Source organism: Grammomys surdaster, unplaced genomic scaffold (assembly GCF_004785775.1).
Source record: "Grammomys surdaster isolate TR1022 unplaced genomic scaffold, NIH_TR_1.0 126176, whole genome shotgun sequence".
NCBI lineage: Eukaryota > Metazoa > Chordata > Mammalia > Rodentia > Muridae > Grammomys > Grammomys surdaster.
Window position 1 is genome coordinate 2,591,283 of NW_021620983.1, and position 14,406 is coordinate 2,605,688.

Below are 14,406 nucleotides of genomic sequence, written 5' to 3' on the forward strand. Positions count from 1 at the left end.
GATAAAAGTATGAGCCAGAGTTATAAAACACAAGAAAAATACTAATTCACAATAGATGAAATGGGCAATAGCATCAAGATACATGAAGTCTGTTGTAGGTTATCTTGATGTTTGTATTCTGATGTCAATTCTGCTTCCTCAAGAAGGGTTCCCCCTCCCAACAAGAGCACTCGGGTGATCTCATGTGAACCTTCTCCCCATTTTAACTGGTCAATAAAGGCTAGAGCCTTGACTGGGCAGTGGAGGGGAAAGGTGGGATGGGAGGTCTTTAAGAGTGGGGGCAGGTAGAGAGGAGATGAGGATGAGAAGGAAAGGAGAGAGGGCAGAAGAGGAGAAGAAGCCATGATGAAGCAGAACCACATGGCCAGAAGAAACTGTAAGCAGCAAGGGTCTATAGCTGGGGAATAAGTGTTATATCTGCCCAATCTAGGCTCATATCTTATAATTATAATAACTGGATTGTGTGTTTTTTATACAGGCTCATTGTGGTTGGAAATTCCAGCAACAAAGCCCTTAGTCACATAAGCACACTGATCTCATTAACAGCAAATACATAAAAAAGAAAAGGTATCTTTTCTCCTTTAAAAAGCCCCAAATATTATCAAAGTGAGGCTATGCCTCTGCTAATGGGAATAATAATTAGTTAATTCTGGCTAATTACAGCAATGTTAACCAGGACTTCCACACATTCCATCCTGTGAAAATGGGACGGATATAAAACTCAGAGAACGCTGACAGCACAAATGCTCATCAAAGCTGAAAATTAGCAACACGTCCCGCAATGAACAGAGCACCACACAGTCTGTTTGCAGATACTTCAGCAATGCGAATGAAACAATGTTAAGTTGTATAAAAGTGGGAGTGAAATTATATATACCCAAAACATTTGACCTATGGCCTGATGATGGTGCTGGCTTTTTGTTCTGTTCTTCTAATTTTCCTTCCTGGATTTGTCCAGGATTTTTTTTTTTTTTTTAGGAACACGTGGGGGTTGTGGGGAGCTGAACATAAGTATGTGTGCCACATATGTGCAGGGCCCACTGGCCAGAAGAGGGCACTAGATCCCCTGGAACTGTTGTTACAGGTTTTTATGAGCTGTCTAAAGTGGTGCTGGAAACCAAACCCAGGTCCTCTGTAAGAACAGCAAGTGCTCTCAACCACTAAGCCATCTTCTCAGCTCCTGATAACATTTTAAATATTGTGTCTTGGCTGTATTTTTATGCTACTGAAATCTATGAGGTACATTCATTTTGTGATTACAAAAAAAAAAAGAAATAACAATTTCAAGTATATAATGAACAACAGATGTAAACCTAAGGTTCTCACATTTCTGCAGGTAGCATATAAGCTTCGGTTAAGGCTGTCCATCAGGAACAAAGCTTCTCTGTATTGAACTAGGTCTAGCATAACATTAGGCTTCTTGGTGTCAGAATAAAGGCTGCATGTCCCACACATCAAAACATATTTTGAAAATTCGTAAACTGAAACCATTTCTGTGAGGGGACACACCAAAATTATCTCCACAAAACAAACTAGTTGAACAGGAAGTTACTAGGAACACCTTAAAAACTAATCATTGTTTCTACAGCTCTGAATAACAGCCAGCTCGTGTTGGTACACAGTGTAACATAAACAAGCCATCTCCAGTGAGCCTGTCTGCTGCTGAACAGGACAACATGAAGCTCAGGGAGCACATGGCTCTGCCTCAGCAAAATCACAAAATAACTTCTTGGGGATTCACCCTCTCAAAGGCCTGAGGTCTCCGAGATGGTTTTCTCACAGCACCTGCTAACTGCAGCCAACGCTTTGTGCTCCACGTTGGGTTTCATCTTCAGGACCCCACAACAGACATCTGAGGCACGTAGTCAGGATAGCCTTCCTCCGTGGGATTCTTAGGCACATCTCCAAATCCTATCACAAGATTTAGTGGCACTCCCTCCAGTCCCCAGGTTGTGACATAAAAACATCTCCTGACATCATCAAATGTCTCCTTTGAGTCACAATCACCTCCACTGCAAGCCGCTGCTACAGAAATTTATACTGTTATTGACCTCACTTGACAAATGGGCAAACGGATGCCTACCTTACACATCTTATCTAACTGAACCATCTTTCTACCCCCACGGAGCCAACAATGGACCTCAGCACATGTTGGTCTAAGAAACCTCATCACATATTTATTTACTTCCTACTAGGAAAAATATCATGGTCTTCAACTAGCACATAATCTATCTGAATAAAGTAAGATATAGCCAGACATAAGCCATCTGTATTGTCTACTCTGGGGGGAAAAAAAAAAACTCATCCCTCATCTGTAAAATAGAAATAGTGCTTACATAGCCCTCATAATTAACTGAGATAGCACCACTGAAGTTCTCATTGTAAAGCACAATTCCAGAAACGACTAAGAACCAAAGGAGTGACAACAAACACGACAAGCGCTAGAAGACTCAAAGTATCAAATGAGTTAGGCTGGGCAAGGTAAACTCTTCACCTATATAGCAGCTGAGCATTTAAAATCTACACTACAGGTTATCTGATCGCTGGTATCGTTCTCAGGCTGAGCTCTGACAGAACCTCTCCGCAAAGCTGCTTCCAGTGGGACTGAAGGGAAGACCGGTTTAAGCAAGAGAAGCAATAAGGAAGAAGGTTGATGCCTGTTGAGCTTGCCACAGGTCAGTCCCTCTGCACAGGAGCAGGAAAGACAAGCTTGGAAAGAGATCAAGATCAGCCGAGGTGACACAGTGACACGGTTGTGACAACAGCCAGGCAAAATGCAAGAAATAATGCTTTCCTTTAAAAAATAAGCAAGAGTTGCTACAAAGCATATCCTCAACGTCCATGACGAATCTCAGAATAAAAGATGTACGTTCTGACGGGTTGGTGAGAATTTACCGAAAATAGAAAGATGCTTAAATCTGTGTGACTGGAGGTAGAGATTTTACCAGAACAAAAGGTCAAGCTGCCACGTAGATATAAACTCCAATTTCTTCATCTCAGCGTCCATTCATCCTGCTCCCCGTCCATCCTTCATCAAGGTGAAGGTCCACAGGAGATGGGCCTTTTCTAAATCTTAATTTCAGTAAGCAAAAAATTCCCAGACCAAATGATGGCTAAAATTTCTTAAAGACTGTATAGGACACATACCTGTCCCCATGCAGTCTCTACCTCAGGACTACCTGTGTGAGCACTCCGATGTAAGCCATTGTCAAGACAGACAGGTAGCATATACAGCATGAATATTCTGGACAAAGGGATGATCCATGCCCCAGGCAAATGAAGGGCATCGGGAGATTTCATCATGCTACTAAGAATGGCACAGGATTTAAAACTTTTAAGTATTTACTGATTTAATGTAGCTGGACCATGGCTGACTGCTGATAACTGAAACAGCAAAATGCAAAGCCAATCCTAAGAGGATATCAGTGGACCACAGTCTTATTCACTGGACTGCTTTAGTCTTCTGCTTCATTGTCCTGATGTCATCACCACAACGAATCTTCTGGGACACCACAACCCAATGTCTTTTCAGCAAAAGCTCTGTGACTGGAAATAACTAGTTAAAATAAAGATTCACAACAACCTTATCAAAACCAGTATCTAATGCAATGGCCTCTGCTTCACAGCCCCTCTCTGTAGAGCATTTCCTGGTGCACTGGAAGTTCTGCTTTAACCAGTGTCTGAGTGTGGCACCAAACCCAGCTGCTTCTCACCACTTGGAATGCTCAAGTTTCCCCAAGAAGCTAGCCTGTGAACCATTAAGCCATTAAGTCTGGTTGTCTAAAAATTCCTCCGTCAAACAAGTTAAGTTTTCCTTTGTCTGATTTTTTTTCTTTTTTGCTAACACTAACTTTCCACTTCAATAAATTAACCGACTGCCTCAAGACACATCCTGGTAAATATGTCACTCTGTATTGTTTAGATGAGAGGCTCCTGTCATTATTTCGAGTTTTTCCTCTTGAACAATAATCCCTAGAGCCAGCTCCTCTGGAGCCAGGGCAACTTGTCTATGAATTTCCTTTCACTGCTTCCTACTGTATTGAAGATGGCCTGCAGAGAACTCACTCAACACTTAACCCTTCCCAGTACATTCCCCTCCATTTCCCTGAGTGCTTCCTTCAACCCCACTTAAAGAAGAGTTGTCTAGAATTCAAAATGAACCTGCCACCCTCTGCCCAACTGTGTTTCTCCCCACCCACCTACCCCTGTGCCTTGTGCTTACCCCTTGACCACACTTTCTTCAACCTCCGCTACTCACTACGCCATGCCTCTCCCATCAGTTCCTTGAAAGAACAGACAAAATGAACACCTGCAGCTCATCGTTCTCCATGTAATCCTCCATGTTCCACCCTGGATACCATCTCTCCCACGGTACTCGAACTCTCTCGAGTTCACAGAAAGCCCTGGCGGTCTCCCCAGTCTACTCTTGCAATGAGTCTGCTGCCTGCAAGCGTATGAACAACCGTAACACTGGGTTCGTCCCTTGCTTTGCCGCCGTTTTCTTTTATGGTTCATGCTCTAGCTCCCTCCGTAGTTTTTCTTTTGCCTGACCTCCCTAAGGGTCACATGTTCCCTCAAGGTTGGGTACTTGCTTCTCTTCAGAGTTCATCTACTTCAGCTTTTATGTAACGGCTCTGTGGACATGGCTACCAACCTAGAATTTGCCCATACTGCAAACTTAAATTTCTAATTTTTAGCTTAAAATCATCATGTGGATATATCAATTTACAATTCTTTTTTTTAAAGTGTATTTATTTGTTTGTATCTCTGTCTGTATGAGTACATGTACATGTGTTTATGCAGGTGTGGACACAAGCACACAGATCAGAAGAGGACACTGATTCACTCTCTATCACTTGCCACTTTTTTTTCCTTTGAGGTAGGAGTCTTTCCCTGAACCTGGGGCTCATATTTCTTAGCTAGACTAGAATCCAGAAAGCCATGGCAATCCTTCCATCTCGGCCTCTCTCAGAGCTGAGGTTATAGGCACATGCAGAGATGCCAGTCCTGTTACATGGGTGCCAGGATGCAAACTCCAGCCCTTGTGGTTTGAGATCAGGTACTCTTAACCACTGAGCCATCTCTCCAACCCCACCCTAACAATGCTTAAAAGCCTTTAATATACCACTTACAAAGACAAACCAGAGGCAGGAACATGCCCTGGAATTCTACCTACCTTGCATTAGTGACTAAAGATCAGCCTGCTTTATAGTGTGGTCCCCTATCCCCACCCAAGCCCAGCTCACACAATCTGCATGACCTTGACAAAGTTGCTGAACCTTTCAAGGCCTTTGAGCCCTTGTGTGTAAAGTACACATAACAGCAGTACTTTCTTCTATAGCAAATGCAGGGATTAAGTTAAAACATGTAAGATGCTTGTACGTGTTTATGGTACAGCAGGAGCTAGGTGAGCATTAGCTACTCTCTCCGATGGTATTGTTTACCTAAAAGCCTAGTGAAATGCTCATGATTTTATTAATTTATACAATGAGGACACTAAGGTTAATTACTACGTACGAATTACAATATAATCTTGAATTCCAAACAATCAGACTTACCTACCATGTTTCCCATTAAAATTCCATTTTTCTTGTATGCTCTTCTTGGTTAAGAGTCGTTTGCTCTCCCTAGTCCTGCTCTCGCCTATTCGCCTAGGAAAACCCAGCATGCTATTTCCAAACCCTTCTTTACGATCACCCTCCTCCACACCTTAAGAAAAAAAAAAAATACCCAAGTGGGATCAGCTTGTCAGATATTCGATGAAATAACAGCAATATCTGTCACCAATCCAAGGCAGGCTGTTTGCCAAGAATAAAGCTATTAATGCTTCACCAACATTACCATGCTTAATCCTCGTAACCACCCAACTGCTCCCAGTTCATAAGCAATTTAATTAACCAAAATCACAGAGCTAGTAAGGACAAGGGAGTCGAATCTACAATCATCTGGCTCCAGAGCCCACACCCCTCATCCCTATGCTGTAGCTAATAAAAATTTTCATAAGCACGTCTTTTAATCTCTCAGAGTTGGCGGGCAGACTCCTGGGTGCTCTGGTTTAGGGAGGCAGGACTCAGGTGAGAGAGCTAAAGGAACAGTAAGTAGGCAGAGAAGAGCTTACAGTTGGCCCGTCACTCAACCTCGCCACCTAGGTTAACTGAGAACCTACTTGGAGAGCTACCCCTTTCTTCAGGGTCTCTACAGCACGCTCCTTCCAAAATGGCTAACATCTTTTCTTGAAAATCTATAGGCCAAACATGCCAGTGGCCGTCAAGAAATGGGCAGATGAAATCTAGTATAGCAAATCCAGAATATCATGAACGTCTCAGCTTCCAGTTAACTTCTCAGAACACTGCCATTCTATGCCCTCGAGCTTCCTCCCTCCAGGGCCATTCTTTATCTTGACTCATTATTTCCAATGATTTCTAATCCTAGCAAAGATTCTCAACACAAACAATCAATACTTATACCACTTTACAGATGGAAAGACTAAGAGATGGATGACTTGCCAGTCAAACAAGACAAGACTTCTAGTTGAGTACCTATGGGGCTCTGACCTCACACTCTTTTTTTTTTCCCCTCACACAGAATAATGTCTTTTAATAAAAAAAAAAAAAAAAAGTCGTTTTTTAATTTAAACTTAGTTAAGCAAGCGACTGCAAGTCACTGACCCCTACATGGCGACGGGAAGGGCGTGTCACCCTAGAGAGCCAAAGTCCCTAAACAGAGAAAATGATCAAGGACCGTAATTCTGTGTTTAGAAGGCTTCTCAGTTGTGCAGTCGCGCTCTGGTGAAGGTGGGGGATGGGAGAATATGAAAGGCTGACAGCAACATCCAAGCCCTTGATTCCAAGGAAACAGTTACCCAAGTAACCTCACAGGTCTGGTCCAGGCCGACTCACTGGATCAACCGGATAGTTTCCTGACTCATCATTTCCCTGGTCTCCTTCCCCTCCCCCACCCCTCTGCCCACAGCCAATCTAGAAGACAACCCACAGGCTCACAGGCTCTTCCATCATTCGTAAGAAAAAAAAAAAAATAGAGCATGTTCAAATTCCACTTCAAACAAAATTAGGTCTTGTACAGTGTACTGGTCGAAGAGACAGCATCTTAGAAAAACATAATGGCCGTAGGGACATTTTCTGTTCAACTCTTACCTGTGCTGCTGAATTCTTACGTGATTTAAAAACAGCCACAAAAACAGGCCATCAACCTCCTCGTGTTTTCATGTTCTCCTAGATAAAGTAAATTCAGTAAAATTTCCCTACTTTAAAAAAAAAAAACAACCCATACATCTCTGGAGCAGTGCGATGACGTCTATGCAAAGTTCTACCGCTGAAACAAGAGAGAAGCAAAAGCAATGTAAAGAGCTTTCCAAGAGCTGCCTTGTGCCCTGATTGCCTGCAAGACTCGGTCACTTCTCTGTGCATAAAATCTTACTACTGAAAACAGCATCTTTTAAAAACGTTTCATACATGTATATAATATATTTTGGTCATATCCACCACCACCCTACTCCCCTTTTCCTATTTCCTGGGACACACCCCCATGCACACACAACCCCTTCTCTCGTTATCATGTTATATGTTAGCTATTATGTATATATCATATATATGTATATCATATATATCATATATATGTATCATATCATATATATGTATACATGGGTAAATGTATATATCATATATGTGGATATATACATATATACATATATGTATATATGTACGTATATATATATGTGTGTATATCCATCTCTCTGTCCAGTTAGTACTGCCTGTAGCCAATCATTGCAGCAATACACCAGAGGCCACATCCCCAAGGAAAACTGAGTCTCCATTCCACGGCAGGCAATAGCTCCTCAGCTAGCACTGAGGCCTCATGAGCCCTTTCCTCTGAAAGCACCATCTTTAATCTTACTTTCACCTAATCAAGTTTGCCTTGTTATCAAAAACACATACACTACAAACAGCATACCCGCTTTCCTAAAGATGTGTGCTTTAATTAGACTAGTTAGGCAACAGGTAAAAATACCCATTCACATTCAGACTAATGGGATGTCCATGAAATTTGCAACAACCCCCAAACATTATAGTGTCTGATCTTCCTCCCGCATGCTCCACACCTAAGCTATGAGTCCTTGCCATAATGACTGGTACTCTATGCAATTTATACAATCCTTGCATTCATGGGCACTTTCAGGTGTAGCGCTGTACAGAAAGCACTAAATGGTCTGTCTATTCTCAACTCTTTAAACTTGCCAACAAAAACAAAGACACGTGTGTAGGTTGGTCAAAATGTGAGTCATAGCAGGTTCCAGTGAGACACATTAGCCCAGCGCAGGCACAAACCCACCTGGCCCACATTTCAGAAACAGAAACTGTTCAATGCATAGACTGTTCCACACTGAACTCAGACACCCCCCCTCCTCACCACAAAACTGCCTAACAAGCATGTAAATTTAAACCTTTTCAGAGAGGCCAATTTTAATCTAAAATCCAACCTTTTTTGGCGTTTCAGTTCCTTCCAAGTGGAAAATAAAACAGAAACACCAAAAGTAGAACACCACTTTGTGTTCTAGCAACAATATAATTACTATGTGAAAAGGAAAAAAAAATGGAAGTCTTTGAGTTCTGTAGGGCGGGTCAGATCATCTTGGGTTTTGTTTTGGTTTTGCCATGAGCTTTATTTAATAAAGCATTAATCTCTGTGATATATATGACAAAAGCTGCAGGGGTTTAATAGGCAATAGGTCCCGACATGCCCTGCAGTAAGTCTGAGGAGTCACACACAACAGATGAGGAACTGCATGAGCCCACAGAAGTTTTGGACATTTGATAATTGATTTAATTGCAATTTTATGAACTTTTAGCTGCACCAAAGTGCTAGGAGACACTTGGTTTGCTCCATTTCTAAACCCAGCAACAAAATGGAGCTTTAACTGTAATAACTTTGAATCTTTTATTTAAACTCATCTGTTTGACAATGGTTTTTCAAAATTTGAATTGTGGGGCTTGAGAGATAGCTCAGCTTAATTTCCAGAACTCAAATGACAGCTCGGAAATGTCTGTAATTCCAGTTCTAGGTGATCCAGTGCTTTCTTCTGGCCTCCCTTCAAGGGCACTAGGCATGTGGTGCACAGACATACATGCAGACAAAACATCGGTTCACGTTAAATAGAAATGAATTGAGCTGGGTGATAGTGGCCAATGTCTTTAATAATCTCAGCACTTGGGGAGCAGAGGCAGATGGATCTCTTGAATTTGAGGCCAGTCTGGTCTGCAAAGACAGGACAGCCAGAGCTGCACAGAGAAACCCTATCTCAGAAGTTAATTAACTAGCTAATTAATTTGCTTGTTTTTATTTGGGAAGGGGATAGAAATCTTCTTTTTAATTAGGATTAGGACTTTCTGAAAGGGCTTACAATGGCTGCTGAAGTGTGATTCCCACCCCCCCAACTTCAGAACTAAAAAGACTTTCTAGAAAAATCTCTGAAAATAAAGTGATTACATGATATTTTCTGTTCATGTTTTCCCCTTTTGACATTTTTAAAATACAGACTCAACTCTTAGGACTGGAGAGATGGTTCCATTGGTAAAACGCTTACCACAAAAGCGTGAGGCTGTGATTCTGGGCCTCACCACCCACAGCAGCACACACCTGTAATACCAAGAGCTGGACAAGCAGAAAACTTCTGCAGCTTTTGAGTAGTGAGCCTAGCCAGACTTCCACATGCACGCATTCATGCACACACACAACCCCCCCCAAAAAAAAAGTCAAGACATAGACCCAAGTATGAATGGATATGGAGACATTAACTAAGTCCTTCATTCACTGTTTTGTAAAGGTAATTCAAACCAGGACAGAAAGATGTAACATCTCTGAAAAGACAGAACGTTATATAAGATTTTCCTTCAATTTTCCTTCAGCTAATCAGTATTTCCTTCTAATTCAGCTGTTTAAAAAAATAGACACCTTAAAAATTGGAGATGAAAACCTCAAAAAGTCAATTTTAATGTAACAAATTGTCAGCGTAATTTACTACAAAAATATAAGTAGTCCATGGATATAAAAGATTTTAAAAGAAGTCAGCTGGTCAGAGACAGAAGAAAATGTTTACTTTAAATAGAAATGAATTAATTGAGCTGGATGATTGCCATCAATGCCTTTAATCTCGGCACTTGTGATTTACCTCATACTGGCACAAAGAGTGACATACAGACCACATGAACTGCATGATGCTCCCTCAGTGACTGTGTTCTCAAGAACAATTTCAGACAACTTTCAGATTAGGCATGGTTAATTTGGAATTACGGCATAGCCTAGATTTCAAGTTTCTTGTCCAACAAGACCAACTGACTCTTATTTTAATGTCGCTATTACAATAGTAATCGTTGTCTATCAAAAGGAACTGAATCAAAACCTAATCTCGCCTTTCTTAAAAACTTTCATTCTGATGATATCTGTATTCCTCCTGATCACCCACACTCCAGTGTCATTCCCTTCCCCACATCCTGCCTTTCTGTGTTTATAACCCCCTATGTGAATGAATTACGATTTGAGAAAAAATAAATTATAAAAAAAAAAGCAGGTACCCACATCAAAAAAAAAAAAACTTTCATATCTTTTAACAATTCTCCTTTTTCTTTTTACTTTATTTATTTAGTGTGTGTGCCCCATATATGTTATAAGGAACTGAGGCTAGAAGACAAATTGGGGGACTCCATTCTCTCCTTCTATCATTCCATATTCTAGGGACTAGGCCTGGCAGCAAGCGCCTTTGCTCACTGAGCTATCTCATTGGCCTTTCAAACTACCATCTTGGGGCCAGAGAGATGGCTCAGTGGTTAAGAACACTCATGGCTCTAACACAGACCCTGGGTTCTGTCCCCAACGCCCACATGAGTTTTATAACTGTCTGTAACTGCAGTTTCAGGGATTCTGACATTGTCTTCTAGGCTGCCTGGGCACTGCACAGCATACAGGCAATAAGCTCATACACATGAAATAAAAGAATGAAAGTACCATGTCTTAGCATACTACATCTGCCCTCGCAAACATGAACTGAACAAGAGAAATAGTATTTCAAATTAAGTTGTACAATAACTTATTGCACACACACACACGTGATACTTTTTGCTTGACTATCTGGTCTTTGAGGTTCCATCTTTAACTGCATGTCATTATCTAAATACTGTTATCAACCAAGGCTGTGCTACACAGTACCCATCTTATGCCCACAGAAATTCCACGTTTCTTTCCCAATAAAAGAAAAATGCACTAGAAAATACAGTATGTTTTACATACATTCACTGAACATAAATACCAAAATTTCGTCTAATATTATTGCTGAGCCATTATCAACTTCAATGCCTTAGTTCGAAAATGCAAACAAAAATTAAAAAGTTCTGTTCCCATGAAGCACATACTCCCTTTACAAAAAGCCTGACCCTTCTGGGTATGATGGCACAAATATGTAATCCCAGGGGGAAGCAAGAAGAACCAAAGTTCAAGGCCAGCCTGGGCAACACGGTGAGATCCCATCTCAAAGAAGAAAGAGGAGAGTGGGGACAGCCTTGTCACAAAGGTTGTTCTTCATATGCCCTGTGGTGTTTAGTTATTCCAGGAACTAAGAACAATGCTGTTTGAAAACAAAGCAAATAACAAATGTCCTTTCCAGTTCTGCCTGTAGAGTCATCTTTTAAATTCCATTTTTAAAATCCTCTATGCCCACACTTCCTGACTTGGGTTTACTAGACATAATGTGATGACTTTCTTTCCCCAGCTCCTGGAAATGCCCTTTGGGTCAGAGTCTGGGATGAGGCTTCTGACTAACAATAAAGTCCACTCCCACTTCCTCCAGACCTGGCAACCAGGGAATCCTCACTGCTGAGGAACCCCTGCCCTCAAAGAGGAAAACTTGCTTCACTCAGAAACCTCAGCTATACGATTTCTATTTCTTGCTCTAAAAGAAAGAGCCTTGAAACACTGAGAGCCAGTGTTGGAATCAGTATGCTCAAGGTTAATTCCCCCCCCAGAAAGCCAATCACACTCAGTGACCCGTGCGCGGAAAATCTCTGAGCAAGAAAAGGAGTTTGAAACGAGAAATAAAATCAGAATCCTACCAATAGGCAACTACTTTCTCTAGTTAACAAACAGACCTTTTGAGTTCCCTTCACATTGCTGTCAATTCTTACTGACAGCAAGGGTTTGTTTTGGTCCCACATGTTGGAAAAACATGTTATTAAGAGTTTATATTCCATGCTTTCCACTGCATTTCCCTGTTAAAACTCCTTTCCCAACCAGTAATGCTGGCACAGTCTTCTAATCCTAGGACTCAGGAAGCAGAGACAGGCAGATTTCAGTGAGTTTGAGGCCTGAGTGGTCTACACAGTGGCTCAGGCCAGCCAGAGCTACCTAGTAAAATCCTGTTATAAAAATAAAAAAGTAATAAAATAAAATTTAAACTCCTTTCTCTAAAAGTGAACCCTGAAAACACAACTAACAGCCTTCATTCAACCTTTTCTCAAGAAGCCCCAGGCAAGATCTAGATTCTCAGCGGACTTCCTAACTGCTCTGGTGTATAAACACCAACAGAGTTGTAGAGTTGTGCCTCCAAGAAACCAGTTTTCCCACGAGCTACAAATATATCCAAGTGAATTTCTCACCTCCTAACTGGACTACGTAAAAGGATATTTTACACTGATATACAAGAATAACACGGATGTTCTTCTATTTAAACAATATATGGTAGGACATTAAGGAAACTGAGAAAATATAAAAACTATTTTCTCTTTACTGTCTGGGAAGATGATTCACAAATATTTGTGGCACTTTTAAATAAACCCCACCCCTGTTCCCACCTGCACATACACTTCCCTGCTGGTTCTGTAGTAGTGTGGGAGACTGGGTTGGGGCACATGTCCCTGAAGGGCATTCTCTTGTAATATGTGGAAACTGAGATTCAGAGTCTGAGCACACTTTCCAAGACTGGAGCTCTGCGGTATTATATAGGGAATCTGGGGTTTCACTATAGTTCCCTGACTGGAATCTGAGGTATATTACGGGGAGTCTGGGGTGCAGGGTCCCACTACAGTTTCCTGAATGGAGCCTGTGGTAGTATTGTAGTGGTGTGGTATTAAATTTCGGGGTCCCACTAAAATTCCCTAACTTCGGTCTGTGGTGTGGTAGGAATTCTGGGGTGTGGGGTCCCAGAACACTTCCCTGATTGGAGTTCTGGGCGGCGGGGGGGGGGGGGGGACGAGCGTGAAATGGGCTCACACTATCCTGAATGAGTCTGTGGCCTGGTGAAGTGCCCATAGTGTAAGACTGTGCGCATGTCCCTGACTAGAGTTCCATGGTACTGGGATTCTTGAGTGTTTGGGTGCCAGCACACTTCCCCGACTGGCCTCTGTGGTGTGGTGGGGAGTCCAGGTGTGAGCTGGGAGCACACTTCCCTGACTGGAGGCTGTGGTGTGGTGGGGATTCTGGGGCGTGGGGTCCCAGCACACTTCCCTGATTGAGAGTTCTGTGATATCAGTCTATGGTGTGGTGAGCTCACACTACTCTGGCTGGTGACTGTTGGGTGTGTGTGTGTGTGTGTGTGTGTGTAGGGGAGTCTGGATGTGAGCTGGGAGCACACTTCCCTAACTGGAGTCTGGGGGGGGGGGGGGTGTCCAGGTGTGAACTGGGAGCACATTTCCCTAACTGGAGGCTGTGGTGTGAAGGAGAGATCAGGGTGTGAGCTGGGAGCACACTTCCCTGACTGGAGTCTGTTGGGGGGAGTCCGGGCACACTTCCCTGACTGGAGTCTGTGGAGGGGAGTCTAGGCGTGAGCTGGGAGCACACTTCCCTCACTGGAGTCTGTGGAGGGGAGTCTGGGTGTGAGCTGGGAGCACACTTCCCTCACTGTAGTCTGTTGTGGGGAGTCCGGGCACACTTCCCTGACTGGAGTTCTATGCTGTGGGGAGTCTGGGTGCGGGAACCGGGGATCCCGATGAGCCCTTCCCGTCACCCCGAGGCTGCCCCCCACTCCCTAGAGATCCCCGGGAACACGGGCGCGGGTCGCAGAAGGAACCGCCCGCGGCTGGCTTACCTGAGGCGGAGGGCCGCCGAGCTCCACAAGTTGCAGTTCCGCCTCCCGGCACCCTCCCGGCTGCCAGATCGCCGCTCCCGTCGCGGCCGCCCCCGCGCCCTACACGGCGACAGGAGCCGGGGCCGGAGCGCAGCGCCGGGCTGACATCACCGCCGCCCAGGTGCCGCCTCCCCTCGGTCCTCCTCGGCCCGCCGCCCCGCCCCCGGCGGGAACCAGCCCCGGGGGCGGAGGGGGCGGGGCCTCGCGCCTGCGGCCCGCTGATTGGCCCGGCGCGCGGTCACTCCGAGGCGCCGCCGGGTCTCCCACATTCCTGGCGG

The 14,406-nt window shown here is 43.5% G+C and overlaps 1 protein-coding gene across 8 annotated transcripts in view; it reads right to left on the bottom strand.

The window, feature by feature from the left end:
• Ppfibp1 (PPFIA binding protein 1) overlaps window positions 1-14,189 on the bottom strand; it is a 149,609-nt gene extending 135,420 nt beyond the window's left edge. For 7 of the 8 annotated variants that reach the window (XM_028757506.1, XM_028757509.1, XM_028757503.1 and 4 more), the window contains exon 1: window positions 14,090-14,189. The gene's annotated coding sequence lies outside the window, so the exon portion shown is untranslated. Of the gene's footprint in view, window positions 1-7,154; window positions 7,176-14,089 lie in introns of those variants that run through there. The other variant, XM_028757504.1, reaches the window with a different exon arrangement.
• Window positions 14,190-14,406: the final 217 nt, after the last annotated feature.